At 39.5% G+C, this 13,816-nt stretch overlaps 1 protein-coding gene across 10 annotated transcripts in view; it reads left to right on the top strand.

The window, feature by feature from the left end:
- Positions 1-13,816, top strand: part of ASIP (agouti signaling protein) — a 91,321-nt gene that overhangs the window by 30,107 nt on the left and 47,398 nt on the right. For 3 of the 10 annotated variants that reach the window (XR_008701634.1, XR_008701635.1, XR_008701636.1), the window contains exons 6-7: positions 310-392; positions 4,980-6,951. The exons of 3 other annotated variants lie outside the window; for them this stretch is intronic. The gene's annotated coding sequence lies outside the window, so the exon portion shown is untranslated. Of the gene's footprint in view, positions 1-309; positions 393-4,979; positions 6,952-13,816 lie in introns of those variants that run through there. 4 more of the 10 variants (XR_008701638.1, XR_008701639.1, XR_008701633.1 and 1 more) reach the window with 2 other exon arrangements.

Consider the following 13,816-nt stretch of genomic DNA (forward strand, 5'->3'; position numbering starts at 1 on the left):
GAAATATAATTAATGACTTTATTATTTCTCTCTCACAGTAACAATCAGCATCAATTTCAGTGAATAAGAGTCTATTGAGTACTTACTAAATGCTCAGTTATTAGGATTTGATGAACAAGGGTTGTGTTATGTGTGAACAATGAGAGGAACAGACAGCAGAACAGTTAGTGTTAACAAGCTTTTCCTGAACACATAAGCACTGAACTGGTTACTCAGAATATAAAGACAAGAAGTATAATACATGGTCCTCACTCTCCAACACTTATAGCTTAGTTAGTTCAGATGTAATTTGTGTTGTATCTTGTACAGGATCTACACATACCTATAAAAGACATAGAGAATACAAAGACAAATAAGCCTGGACCTTCTGTCATGAAACTCACAGTCTAAAGGTGAGTCAGACTCACAAACAGGCACTTTCAATGTAAGATACTGAGTTAGAGATAAACACAGATTGTCATAGGAGCGTGGAGAGGAAGCATTTAGTTCAATATGGGGGATCAGGGAAGCAGGAAGAAATGATTCTTGAACTAACATGTGGGAGGCAAAAAGAATGCATCTGAAACACTTATCAAGCAATACTACCAGTATGTGTGTTCTGAACAGAGTGATACAGGTGATATGGCACTACAGAAAGTCAATAAATATTGCATGACTGAGCCATTCCTTAAAAAACTTCAGAGTGGGAACTATCAGACTGTAAACTTTTCCTCCTCTTCCTTTTGCTTTTGCAACTCCTAAAGCCTATTCTTGTTGGGGGATTTTTCTTCCTCCATCCTTCCCTTTTTCCCTTCCTTCTTTCCTGTCTTTTGATTTTTTCCTCCAAAAATAGAGAGATTATAAGAAGTGAAGAAACTGGGGAAGTCTTCAACAGAGTGTGAAACTTGAAGGATTCGTGGGATTTAAATATAAAATACAAAAAGGGAGGACACTGAAAGGTATCCAAATGCCAACTATTGAGTCCTTCAACTCACATTTAGTGAACCCCTTCCCTGTCTTCTTATAGCATGTTCTGGGAACACTGAGATGAATCTGACCCATGAGCTGAAATAAGCAGTACATGTTTATGGGCAGTAAATGGAAAACATATCTAGAATACTGGGACATTAAGTCTAATAAGCAAATTGGGATAGATTGAAAAGGGCCTAGAAAATAAACAGAGGAGTTCAGACCTGATACAGTTTGATATCAAGAGTCCTTTTAGGCTTTTGAGTGGCGGTGGTGGGGGTGAGGGGCGGGTAAGTGTGTGGGAAAGATTTGAGAGAGGGAAGACTGGTATATAGGCTAACCAGAGGCTTTGTGTGAGCCTAATTCTGATAGTAAGGGTCTCTAGGGTATGGCAGAAGGAAGGGGAAGAAAGAAGCAAGGCACATTTTAAGGAAATAATGGATGTGGCAGCCTGGATGGAAGGGGATGTGGGGAGAGAATGGGTACATGTGTATGTATGGTTAGGTCTCTTCACTCTTCATCTGAACCTGTCACAACATTGTGAATCAGCTATATCTTGAAACAAAATAAAAAGTTTTTTAAAAAACTGAAAGAAAGAATGGACAGGGCTTGAGGATATAGAGAATCTGTACTTCCAGGATTTCAGTTTTTAATCTTAGGAAATGTCTAGTTACAGGCTGTGAATCCTTAAAGAAGTTAGATTGGGAATGATACGCTACAAAGAGGAAAGGAATTGAAAAAAAAGTCTGCTGACTGAGAATGAAGTTATAACTGCTATGATCTATGACTAGTAACTAGCCCAGGTCTTAGGTGTCTTCCAGTGAGATTTAGGGTTCAGAGTTTGTGAAGTGCCTTTTTAGGGAGGGTCCTGTTGTGCCTCTTGGTTTGTGGGATCTTAGTTCCCTGACTAGGAGAACATGAACCCATGCCCTTGGCAGTGAAAGACCACTGAACTTCCACAGAATTCCCTGAAGTACCTTTTTGAAAACAGGTAAAGTCTCTAAGAACCATTGTTTTGAGGACACTATTTATGAGATTGAGCAACTCCAAAACTAGAGACAGAGAAGGGGTCATTTTATTTTATTTTATTTTTTTCCTTTAGGATTTTTTTTAAATTTTATTTTATTTTTAAACTTTACATAATTGTATTAGTTTTGCCAAATATCAAAATGAATCCGCCACAGGTATACATGTGTTCCCCATCCTGAACCCTCCTCCCTCCTCCCTCCCCATTCTATCCCTCTGGGTCGTCCCAGTGCACCAGCCCCAAGCATCCAGTATTGTGCATCGAACCTGGACTGGCAACTCGTTTCATACATGATATTTTACATGTTTCAATGCTATTCTCCCAAATCATCCCACCCTCTCCCTCTCTCACAGAGTCCATAAGACTGTTCTATACATCAGTGTCTCTTTTGCTGTCTCGTACACAGGGTTATTGTTACCATCTTTCTAAATTCCATATATATGTGTTAGTATACTGTATTGGTGTTTTTCTTTCTTTCTGGGATTTCTTAAATTTCTTAAAGGGATGCGAATACCAGACCACCTTACCTGTCTCCTGAGAAACCTGAATGTGGGTCAGGAAACAACAGTTAGAACCTTACATGAAACAACCTACTGGTTCAGAATTGGAAAAGGAGTATGACAAGGCTGTATATTGTCACCCTATTTATTTAAATGTATGCAGAGTACATCCTGGAGAAGGGAATGGCAACCCATTCCACTTTTTTTGCCTGGAGAACCCCCATGGACAGAAGAGCCTGGTGGGTACAAAAACTCAGACACAACTGAGTGACTAATAACAATAACATAACAGAGTACATCATGCAAAATGCCAGGCTGGATGAATCACAAGCTGGAATCAAGATTGCTGGGAGAAATATCAACAACCTCAGATATGAAGATGATAGCACTCTAATGGCAGAAAGCGAAGAGGAACTAAAGAGCCTCTTGATGAAGGTGAAAGAGGAGAGTGAAAAGGCTGGCTTAACACTCAACATTCAAAGAACTACGGCCATGGCATCCAGTCCCATCACTTGATGGCAAATAGGGGAAAAGGTGGAAGCAGTGACAGATTTTTTCCCCTTGGGCTCCAAAATCACTGCAGATGGTGACTGCAGCCACGAAATTAAAAGACACTCGATTCTTGGAAGGAAAGCTATGGCAAACCTAGACAGCCTATTAAAAAAGCAAAGACTTCACTGTGCCAACAAAGGTCCATATACTCAAAGCTATGGTTTTTCCAGTAGTCATGTATGGATGTGAGAATTGGACCATAAAGAAGGCTGAGCACCAAAGAATTGATGCTTTCAAACTGTGGTGCTGGAGGAGACTCTTGAGAGTCCCTTGGACTGCAAAGAGATCAAACCAGTCAATTACCTAATTAAAATTAAAAGCTTCTGCACAAAGGAAACTATAAGCAAGGTGAAAAGACAGCCTTCAGAATGGGAGAAAACAATAGCAAATGAAGCAACTGACAAAGAATTAATCTCAAAAATATACAAGCAACTCCTGCAGCTCAATTCCAGAAAAATAAACAACCCAATCAAAAAATGGGCCAAAGAACTAAACAGACTTTTCTCCAAAGAAGACATACAGGTGGCTAACAAACACATGAAAAGATGCTCAACATCACTCATTATCAGAAAAATACAAATCAAAACCACAGTGAGGTACCATTTCACTCCAGTCAGAATGGCTGCTATCCAAAAGTCTACAAGCAATAAATGCTGGAGAGGGTGTGGAGAAAAGGAAACCCCCTTACACTGTTGGTGGGAATGCAAACTAGTACAGCCACTATGGAGAACAGTGTGGAGATTCCTTAAAAAACTGGAAATAGAACTGCCATACGACCCAGCAATCCCACTGCTGGGCATACACACCAAGGAAACCAGAATTGAAAGAGACACGTGTACCCCAGTGTTCATCACAGCACTATTTATAATAGCCAGGACATGGAAGCAACCTAGATGTCCACCAGCAGATGAATGGATAAGAAAGCTGTGGTACATATACACAATGGAGTATTACTCAGCCATTAAAAAGAATACATTTGAATCAGTTCTAATGAGGTGGATGAAACTGGAGCTTATTATACAGAGTGAAGTAAGCCAGAAAGAAAAACACCAATACAGTATACTAACGCATATATGTGGAATTTAGAAAGATGGTAACGATAACCCTATATGATAGACAGCAAAAGAGACACAGATGTATAGAACAGTCTTTTGGACTCTGTGGGAGAGGGCGAGGGTGGGATAATTTGGGAGAATGGCATTGAAACATGTATATTATCATATGTGAAACGAATCACCAGTCCAGGTTCAATGCAGGATACAGGATGCTCAGGGCTGGTGCACTGGGATGACCCAGAAGGATGGTATGGGGAGGGAGGTTCAGGATGGGGAACACGTGTATACCCATGGCGGATTCATGTCAATGTATGGCAAAACCAATACAATATTGTAAAGTAATTAGCCTCCAATTAAAATAAATAAATTTATACTAGGAAAAAAATCTGGAGAATAAATAAATAAATAAAGGAAATCAGTCCTGAATATTCATTGGAAGGACTGATGCTGAAGCTTCAATACTTTGGCCACCTGATGCAAACAGCTGACACATTGGAAAAGACCCTGATGCTGGGAAAGACTGAAGGCAGGAGGAGAAGGGGATGACAGAGGATGAGATGGTTGGATAACATCACCATATCAATGGACATGAGTTTGAGCAAACTCTGGGAGACAGTGAAGGACAGGGAAGCCTGGTGTGTTGCAGACCATGGGGTCACAAAGAGTCAGACATTACTTAGCAACTAAACTCACACAGTGTCCAGAGGAACTTGTGAAAAAGAAGCTTTAAGGACCTAGATTCTGAAGTCATAACTTGTAGAACTGAAGTGGGACTGGTGTTTCTTAAGGTGATGCTAATAAAAAAGATGCTCAGGAGACCCTTGGAGAAACATTTAGAGAAAGAAACTGCCTGCTCAGGGAAGACTGGACTGATATCTGCATGTATGCCTTCTCCAGATCCACGTGACTTTACCACACCTGGCCTCAGGACAGCACGAGCATTCTATCCCATCAAAATTATTCTGCTCCACTGGCTGTGAAGGAGAAGGAGAGATGCATGTTCCAGGACATTGGCTCAGACAGGCCTATTTAGTGACTCTAAAGACTTGCAGACATCAAAAGGGTTTTTAAGAATAATCATCATAACATAGTAATGAATCAAAAACAAGCAGACATGTGCTTAAATGAGCCTGGAGGGACTGGAGTTAAAAGAAGGAAGGGGCTGTTCAGATTCAGGGGTCTAGCAGAATGGACTTGGTTGAGAAAATCCAACAAGACAACTGAAGAGGACTCTTGGGATTACCCCACCAGAACTTCTGAGGCAAGTCTAATGAAATGACTGACAAGTGTTAACTGTAGAGTAGCCTCTAAGGCGCCCACATTGGCCTAATTCTGGTTGACATTGCACAACCAGGGTGAGCTGACAATCTTTGGGACACCGAGCAAGGTCCAACATTCACAGCTAGGCAGACCTGACCAAGACTCTTTTCTCCTGCCTTTGAATTTATACAGTTCCTTAATTATATGTCCCTTAAGGTTTCCTAACGGCTAGAATGGAGAAGGCAATGGCACCCCACTCCAGTACTCTTGCCTGGAAAATCCCATGGATGGAGGAGCCTGGTAGGCTGCAGTCCATGGGATTGCGAAGAGTCAGACACGACTGAGCAACTTCACTTTCACTTTTCACTTTCATGCATTGGAGAAGGAAATGGCAACCCACTCCAGTGTTCTTGCCTGGAGAATCCCAGGGACAGGGGAGCCTGATGGGCTGCCGTCTACGGGGTCGCACAGAGTCGAACACGACTGAAGTGACTTAGCAAAAAATGTCCCTTATGTCACTTAACCCCCCACCTTTTTTTGTATTAAAAGTTGTGCTCTTATCTCAACCATCCTTTTAGATTAGATGCTGCATCTTTTTCATCTTTACACCCCCCACAACACTTCCACTAGGCTTCATGAAATACTGTCGTCTTTGTTATATTGAAAATTCTTATATATTATGAGTTTATTTTTTCAGGCTTTATTTGATTCTACTGACCTTTCTGGTTTAGTACCACATAATTAAAATTAATATAGCTTTATAATATATTTTAATATCTCATAGGATTATTATTCTTATTTTTCAATATTTTCCTTTTTTTTTTTTTTTAATTTTTGGCTGCAACTTGTGGGATTTTAATTCCCTGACCAGGGATCAGACCCAGGCACCTGGCAGTGAGAGCTCCAAGTCCTAACCACTGGTCCACCAGAGAATTCCCTTTTGATATTTTCTTAGTGTTCTCACAGTTTTTCTCAAATGAAGCTCAGAGGTAATTTACAAAAAAATAAAATTACATTGGGATTCATGTGGAGATCATGTTAAATTTATACGTTAATCTAGGGGAAATTTTTTTTAACTGTAATAATTCTTGCCTAAGGGAAAATAGCTTGTCTTTCCACTTATTTTTCTTTCATGTCTCTCAGTAGAGTTTATAGCTTTTTTCATTTAAATCCTCATAATTGCTTAAATTTATTCCTAATTATTTTGTAATTCTTTCTGCTGTGAATTAGATCTTTTTTATTTTGCCATTATAATAGTTTTAAGTCTTTATTATTGGTATATACAAACACCATTTATTTTTAAATATTTATTTAGTAACTAGATCTACAACTATTTTAGATCACGTGTCTCATATATCGGTGGATCATGTTGGCAAAAACACTTTACCTGTGTATTATGTACATAATTTACATTAATTACCTAGTGTATTTTCTTGAGCCATTATGAATGTATATTAGGTTTAATCAGAAGTGCTATTAAAAACTTAATCATACATTGTCTGCAAGATAGTGCCATTCAAGAAAGCCACAAAGTTTAATTTTTTTTTAAATTTATTATAATATAGTTAATTTACAATGTTGTGTTAGTTTCTGCTATACAGTAAAGTGAATCAGTTGTACATATACATGTATATACTCTTTTTTAGATTCTTTCCCATTAGGTCATTACAAAGTATTGAGTAGAGTTCCCTGTGCTATGCCGTAGCACAAATTTTAGTTTTAAAGCAAGTAACAGCTTTGCAATAAAGGAGCAATGTCCTCACTTGGCTTATAGTTTAGTTTACTAAATTCGAATACGCATGCAGAAACTAGTGGTACTAGTAAGTACTTTTATTGAGGTACAGCTCCCATTTATTGAGATTTTACTATGTACTAGCCATTAGTGTTCTTGCCTGGAGAATCCCAGGGACAGCAGAGCCTGGTGGGCTGCCGTCTATGGGGTCGCACAGAGTCGGACACGACTGAAGCGCCTTAGTAGCAGCAGCAGCCATTAGGGTAGATATTTTGTATTGGTTATTTCAATTAATGCTCACAACAACTCCAATAAATAGGTATTAATATTCTCATTTTACAGATGAGAAAACTGAAGCTCAAAGAGCTAAAATTGCCTTTCTATGGTTACATAGCTAGTAAATGATAAAGATAGAATTTAAATTCAAGTTGTCTGACTTTAACTCCAAAGGCATGCTTTTAACACTTGATTACTTACCCTAAGAGGTATAATACTGTAAATTTACTATAGTAAATACTGTAAGTTTAATACAGCACATACTTGACTCTCACAGATGTTTAAGAAAACAGTACCTTAATTTTATTAACCTCAAATAGAATGAACACAACCAACCAAGCTGGAATAACTGGACTGAATTTACACCTAAAACAACTTTAAAAAGTAACAAAAAATTTGAAAAAAAAATTTCATTGGATATCATGTTATGAAAGGCAGTGATTCCTGAAAGGTGGGAAACAAATGATCATTACAGTTTTCTTAGCTTAATGACTGAAAAGTTTCCAGGCCATTGTGCAACACAGGGGAAACCAGGCAAACTGGCAATCACTTTGAGTTGAGTAGAGAAAATGTGGGGAGTATTTAGAGATCAAAGCACATATAGCTTTTGGGGCAGAGTTTTAGAGAAGAGATTGCTGCATAGAGAAAGAATGCCAGAAATCTTCAGAAGATCCCTCCTAGAGTATAGTGCAGAATATGATAAAAACTACCCAAGGCTGAGGAGAGAACTACTGAAAAGGATTAGTCAGGAGGAGACACCATGATCATACAGGGCTGGAACTATTGCCTATTCCTACCATTCAAAGTGGAATAACTCATAATTCACATGGCATCAGGATGAGTACTCAGAAGAGTTTTGCCTTAATACTGCGAAGAAATTAGGCTCAGACTAAAGGTTGCTCTGGTCCAGCCTAACAAAGTTTAATATCAAGACCAGAAAGAATAAAAATGTTTCCAAGTGCCCAAAACAAAGCTCAAGAATATTTACAGGAATACAAAAAATATACGGCACACAACAAGGTGAAATTTGCAGTATCTGGCTATCCAAACAAAACCTACCACACATTCAAAGAAGCAGGAAAGTAGGACTTACAATTTGGACAAAAGTCAATCAATGGAAATCAACCCAGAAATGATATATACATCAGAATTCGTAGCAAGGACATTAAAATAGTTGTTGTTTGTATGCCTTATGTACAAGAGGCTAAAGAAAAGATTGAGTATGTAAAGTGGAGACATAGAAGATATAAAAAGACCCAAGTCAAATTTATAGAGATGAAAAATATATTGGATGAGATTAATGGCATATTAGTTGTTGCAGAAGAGATTAGTGAATGTGAATATACAAATAAAAAGTGAAACAGAAAAATGACTGAAAATATATAATACAGGCATATCTCATTTTACCCTACTTACTCTTTTTTACACATTGAAGGTTTGTGGCAATCCTGCATGGAGCAAATCGACTGGCACCATTTTTCCAACGGCCCGCCAGGCTCCTCTGTCCATGGGATTCTCCAGGCAAGAGTACTGGAGTGGGTTGCCATTCCATTCTCCAGGGGATCTTCTCAACCCAGGGATGGAACCTGGGTCTCCTGCATTGCATACAGATTCTTTACTGTCTGAGCCAACAGGGAAGCCCACACATAGGCATACTTTGGAGATACTGCAGATTGTTTCAGACCACTACAACAAGCAAGTATTGCAATAAAGCAAGTCACACAGATTTTTTGGTTTCCCAGTGCATATAAAAGTTACATTTAGGGACTTACCTGGTGGTCCAGTCACTAAGACTCTGCATTCCCAATGTAGGGGGCCTAGGTTCAATCTCGGGTCAGAGAAGTAGATCCCACATGCCACAACCAAGTGTTCACATGCTGCAACTAATGTTTCCTCATGCCGCAGCTAGAAAAAAAAGATCCTGCGTGCTGCAACTAAGACCTGGCACAGCCAAATAATTTTTTAATTAAAGTTATGTTTGCACTGCACTGTAGTCTACTGAGGTGTGTGATAGCTTTATGCCTAAACAACAATGTACATATTTTAACTAAAAAATGATGCTATTGGGAAAATGGTGCCAACAAACTTGTTCCACGTAATGTTGCCACAAACATTCAATTTGTAAAAAAAAAAATGCAATATCTTTAAACAGCAATAAAATAAAGCACAAGAAAATGAGGACACTGATTCAGAACCTTTACAGTTGACTCTTGAACAACATGGATCTGAACTACGCAGGTCTACTTATACACAGATTTTTTTCAATAAATAGGTGCTACAGTACTATACCATCCATGGAATTGTGGATTTGGAGGGCCAACTGTAAAGTTACATGAAGATTTTCAATTGCTCAGAGTGTGGTGGTTTAGTCATTAAGTCGTGTCCGACTCTTGTGACCCCATGGACTGTAGCTCAACAGGCTCCTCTGTCCATGGGATTTTTCCAGGCAAGAATACTGGAGTGGGTTGCCGTTTCCTTCTCCAAGGGATCTTCCAGACCCAGGAATCGAACCCAGATCTCCTGCATCACAGGCAAATTCCTGCATTGCAGGTGGGTTCTTTACCAACTAAGCTATGAGGGCAGCTCAGAGGGTAGGCACCCCAACTCCCAAGTTGTTCAAGGGTCAACTGTAGAGTCGTCCCTGGGTATTTGCAGAGGATTGGTATTTGCAGACATCTCCTCCCTTGTGGATACCAAAATCTGCAGCTTCTCAAATCCCTTACATAAAATGGTGTGTTTGCATATTATATACTCCCATCCTCCGGTATACTTGAAATCATCTCTTAGATTATTTACTTTGCTGACACAGGTCCTTATAGTCAAAGCTATGGTTTTTCCAGTAGTCATGTATGGATGTGAGCATTGGACAATAAAGAAAGCTGAGCGCCAAAGAAGTGATACTTTTGAACTGTGGTGTTGGAGAAGACTCTTGAGAGTCCCTTGGACAGCAAGGAGATCCAATCAATCCATCCTAAAGGAAATCAACCCTGACATTCATTGGAAGGACTGATGCTGAAGCTGAAGCTCCAATACCATGATGTTCTGATGCAAAGAACTGACTCATTGGAAAAGACCCTGATGCTGGGAAAGATTGAGGGCAGGAGGAGAAGAGGACGACAGAGGATGAGATGATTGGATGACATTATTGACTTGATGCACATGAGTTTGTGCAAGCTCCGGGAGTTGGTGAAGGACAGGGAAGCCTGGCATGCTGCAGTCCATGGGGTCACAAAGAGTCAGACATGACTGAGCCTCTGAACTGAACCGAATACAATGTAAATGCTATGTGCATGCATGCTGTCCTTCAGTTGTGTCCAACTCTCTGCGACCCCATGGACTGTAGCCCACCCAGCTCCTCTGTCCATGGGATTCTCCAGGCAATAATACTGGAGTGGGTTGCCATTTCCTCCCCCAGGGGATCTTGCTGACCCAGGGATCAAACCCAGGTCTCTTGTGTCTTCTGCGTCGGCAGGCAGGTTCTTTACCACTAGAGCCATGCTACGTAAATAGTTGCTAGTGCATGCCAAATTCAAGTTTTGCTTTTTGGAACTTCCTGGAATCTAAAAAAAATATTTTTGACCCCCAGTGGTTGAATCCACAGATGTAGAACCTGTGGATACAAGAGGCTGCCTAAAGACTTCTGGTGAACCCTACCCCACTCTGCAAGATATTGCCACCTAGCTGGCTCTGTAATTGAGTCTTCAAAAGCCCATTCTGCCATTCTATCAATCCCGCTTCTTCAGGATATTGGGGAACATGATAAAACCAGTGAATTCAATGAGAGTGGGCTCATTTCTGTGCTTTTTTTCCCCTGGTGAAACAAGTTCCTTGATCAGAAGTATGCTGTGTGGAATACTACATTGGAAATGGCATTCTGTAAATCCATGGATGGTAATTATGACAGAAGCAATGTGTGCAGTGAAGGCAAATCTGAATCCAGATTAAGTGCCTATTCCAGTAAGAACAAAATGCTACCCCTTCCATGATGGAGGTAGTTCAAAGTAGTCAACCTGCTACCAGGGAATGGTACCATATTGAGAATTCAATATTGGTCTCTGCTGCTGGCAGATCAGGGACCCAGTGATGGCTGTAGCCAGATTGCCCTGAGGGAGTGGAAGTCCATGTTGCTGAGTCCACGAATAACCTAAAACACTCTCACAGACATACCCGGAAATAAAGTTTAGTTAAATTTCCAGGCCCCTGTGGTCTAGTCAAGTTGATGCATAAAATTAACAATTATAGCACTGGCATAAGGATAGATATATAGGTCAATGGACTAGAATTGGTGGTGGTGGTTTAGTCACTAAATCGTGTCCAACTCTTGCGAACTCATGGACTGTAGCCTGCCAGGCTCTTCTGTCCATGGGATTTTCCAGGCAAGAATACTGGAATGGGTTGCCATTTCCTTCTCCAGGGGATCTTCTGGACCCAGGAATTGAACCCAGGCCTCTTGAATTGCAGGTGGATTCTTTACCAACTGAGTTATGAGGAAAGCCCTGGAATGGAATTAAGTGTTTGTAAATAAGCCCATCCATCTATAGTCAGTTGATTGTTGACATGCATGACAAGATCATTCAATGGGGGAAAGAGCAGTCTTTTCAACAAATAGTGCTGGGAAAACTGAACAGCCACAGGTAAAAGATTGAAATCAGACCCCTACCTCATTACCACATACAAGAGTTAATTCATAGTAGATCATAGACCTAAATATAAGATTTAAAATTATAAAACATAATAAATCTTTGTGATGTTAGTTTAGGCAATGTTTCTCAAATATGACTCTAAAACAACAAATGAAGAGAAAAATAGATAAATTAGGCTTCATCAAAATTTTAAAAAAGGACACCATCAAGGAAGTGAAAAGATTACCCACAGAAGGAGAGAAAATATTTGCAAATCATTTATCTGGTTAGGATGTTGTATCCAGAATATATAAATATTAATAACTCTTACAACTCAACAACAGAAAACCAAATGATCATATTTTAAAATGAGCAAAGGATTTGAATAGACATTTCTCCAAAGATGATGTACTAATGAACAATAAGCACATGAAAAGATGCTCAATGTCATTACTCATTATGGAAATAACCAAAAGGTAGCATTTCACACCCATTAGGATGACTGTAAATCAAAAAGAAAGTAGCAAATTTGGCAAGGATGTGGAAAAGTTGGAACACTTGTGCATTGCTGGACATAATTGCAAAATTGTACAGGCAGTTTGGAAAATAGTTTTGACAGTGCCTTAAAATGTTAAGAGTTATCATGCTATGTATGCTAAGTCACTTTAGTCGTTTCCGACTCTGTGCGACCCTATAGACGGCAGCCCACCAGGCTCCCCCGTCCCTGGGATTCTCCAGGCAAGAACACTGGAGTGGGTTGCCATTTCCTTCTCCAATGCATGGAAGTGAAAAGTGAAAGTGAAGTCGCTCAGTCGTGTCCGACTCTTAGTGACCCCATGGATTGCAGCCTAACAGGCTCCTCCGTCCATGGGATTTTCCAGGCAAGAGTACTGGAGTGGGGTGCCATTGCCTTCTATGACCCAATAATTCCACTCCTAGGTATATACCCAAAATAAATGAACATATATCCACACAAAAATTTTTACACAAATGTTCATAGCAGTATTATTCAAACTAGCCAAAAAATGAAACAACCCAAATTCCTGTCAACAAATGAATATATAAGTGAAAATGTAGCATATCCATAAAATGGAATGTTACTTAGCCTTGAAAAAGAATGTACTGATACATGATACAACACGGATAAAATTTGAAAACATTATGCTAAATGAAAGAAGCCAGTCACAAAAATCTACATATTGTATGATGGTTGCATGATTCTGTGAAAATGCTAAAACCACTGAAATTGTACATTTCAAAAGAGTGAATTTTATATATGTGAGTTATGTCTCTGCAAAGCCATTATTTTTTAAAATGTTTTATTCCATCCCTCAATGATGCCAGCAGTCCGAGGGTAGGGGGAATGAAATGTCTATCAAATACTTTGACTATTATTCCATTGTTGAATGAGCTTTTGTAATAAAAGGTGCATTATTATCATCATCCAGAAAGCCAAAATCATGTTAGTTTTAAGGGCCACAATAATGTGGCCAGAATTGGCTGATCAGACTAAAACAGCAAAATCATAATTTAAGAATGAATTGACAGCAATGAGAAACCCTCAGATGGGTTCAAAGCTTCTAATTCTTCAGTTCCTCAGGAACCAGTAGGGTCAATACTCATTGCAATATGGCCTGTTTTCACTATGAGACAAATTAGCCAGCTTCTGACAGAAGTCATAAGTCTGGCATGAGTGGCAGCTTCTGCATCAGAAACATAGAATCTACGTAGAAATGTGTGCCCAGTGCATGTATGATGTGCTCCCATGTCTAATGTGATGTTGGGTCTAGATAGCAGTTGTGGTAGTCTGAATGATGCATGCAGCCTGATCAGCAGCTTGATTC

The sequence above is a fragment of the Bubalus kerabau genome, chromosome 13 (assembly GCF_029407905.1).
Source record: "Bubalus kerabau isolate K-KA32 ecotype Philippines breed swamp buffalo chromosome 13, PCC_UOA_SB_1v2, whole genome shotgun sequence".
NCBI classification, from domain to species: Eukaryota; Metazoa; Chordata; class Mammalia; order Artiodactyla; family Bovidae; genus Bubalus; species Bubalus kerabau.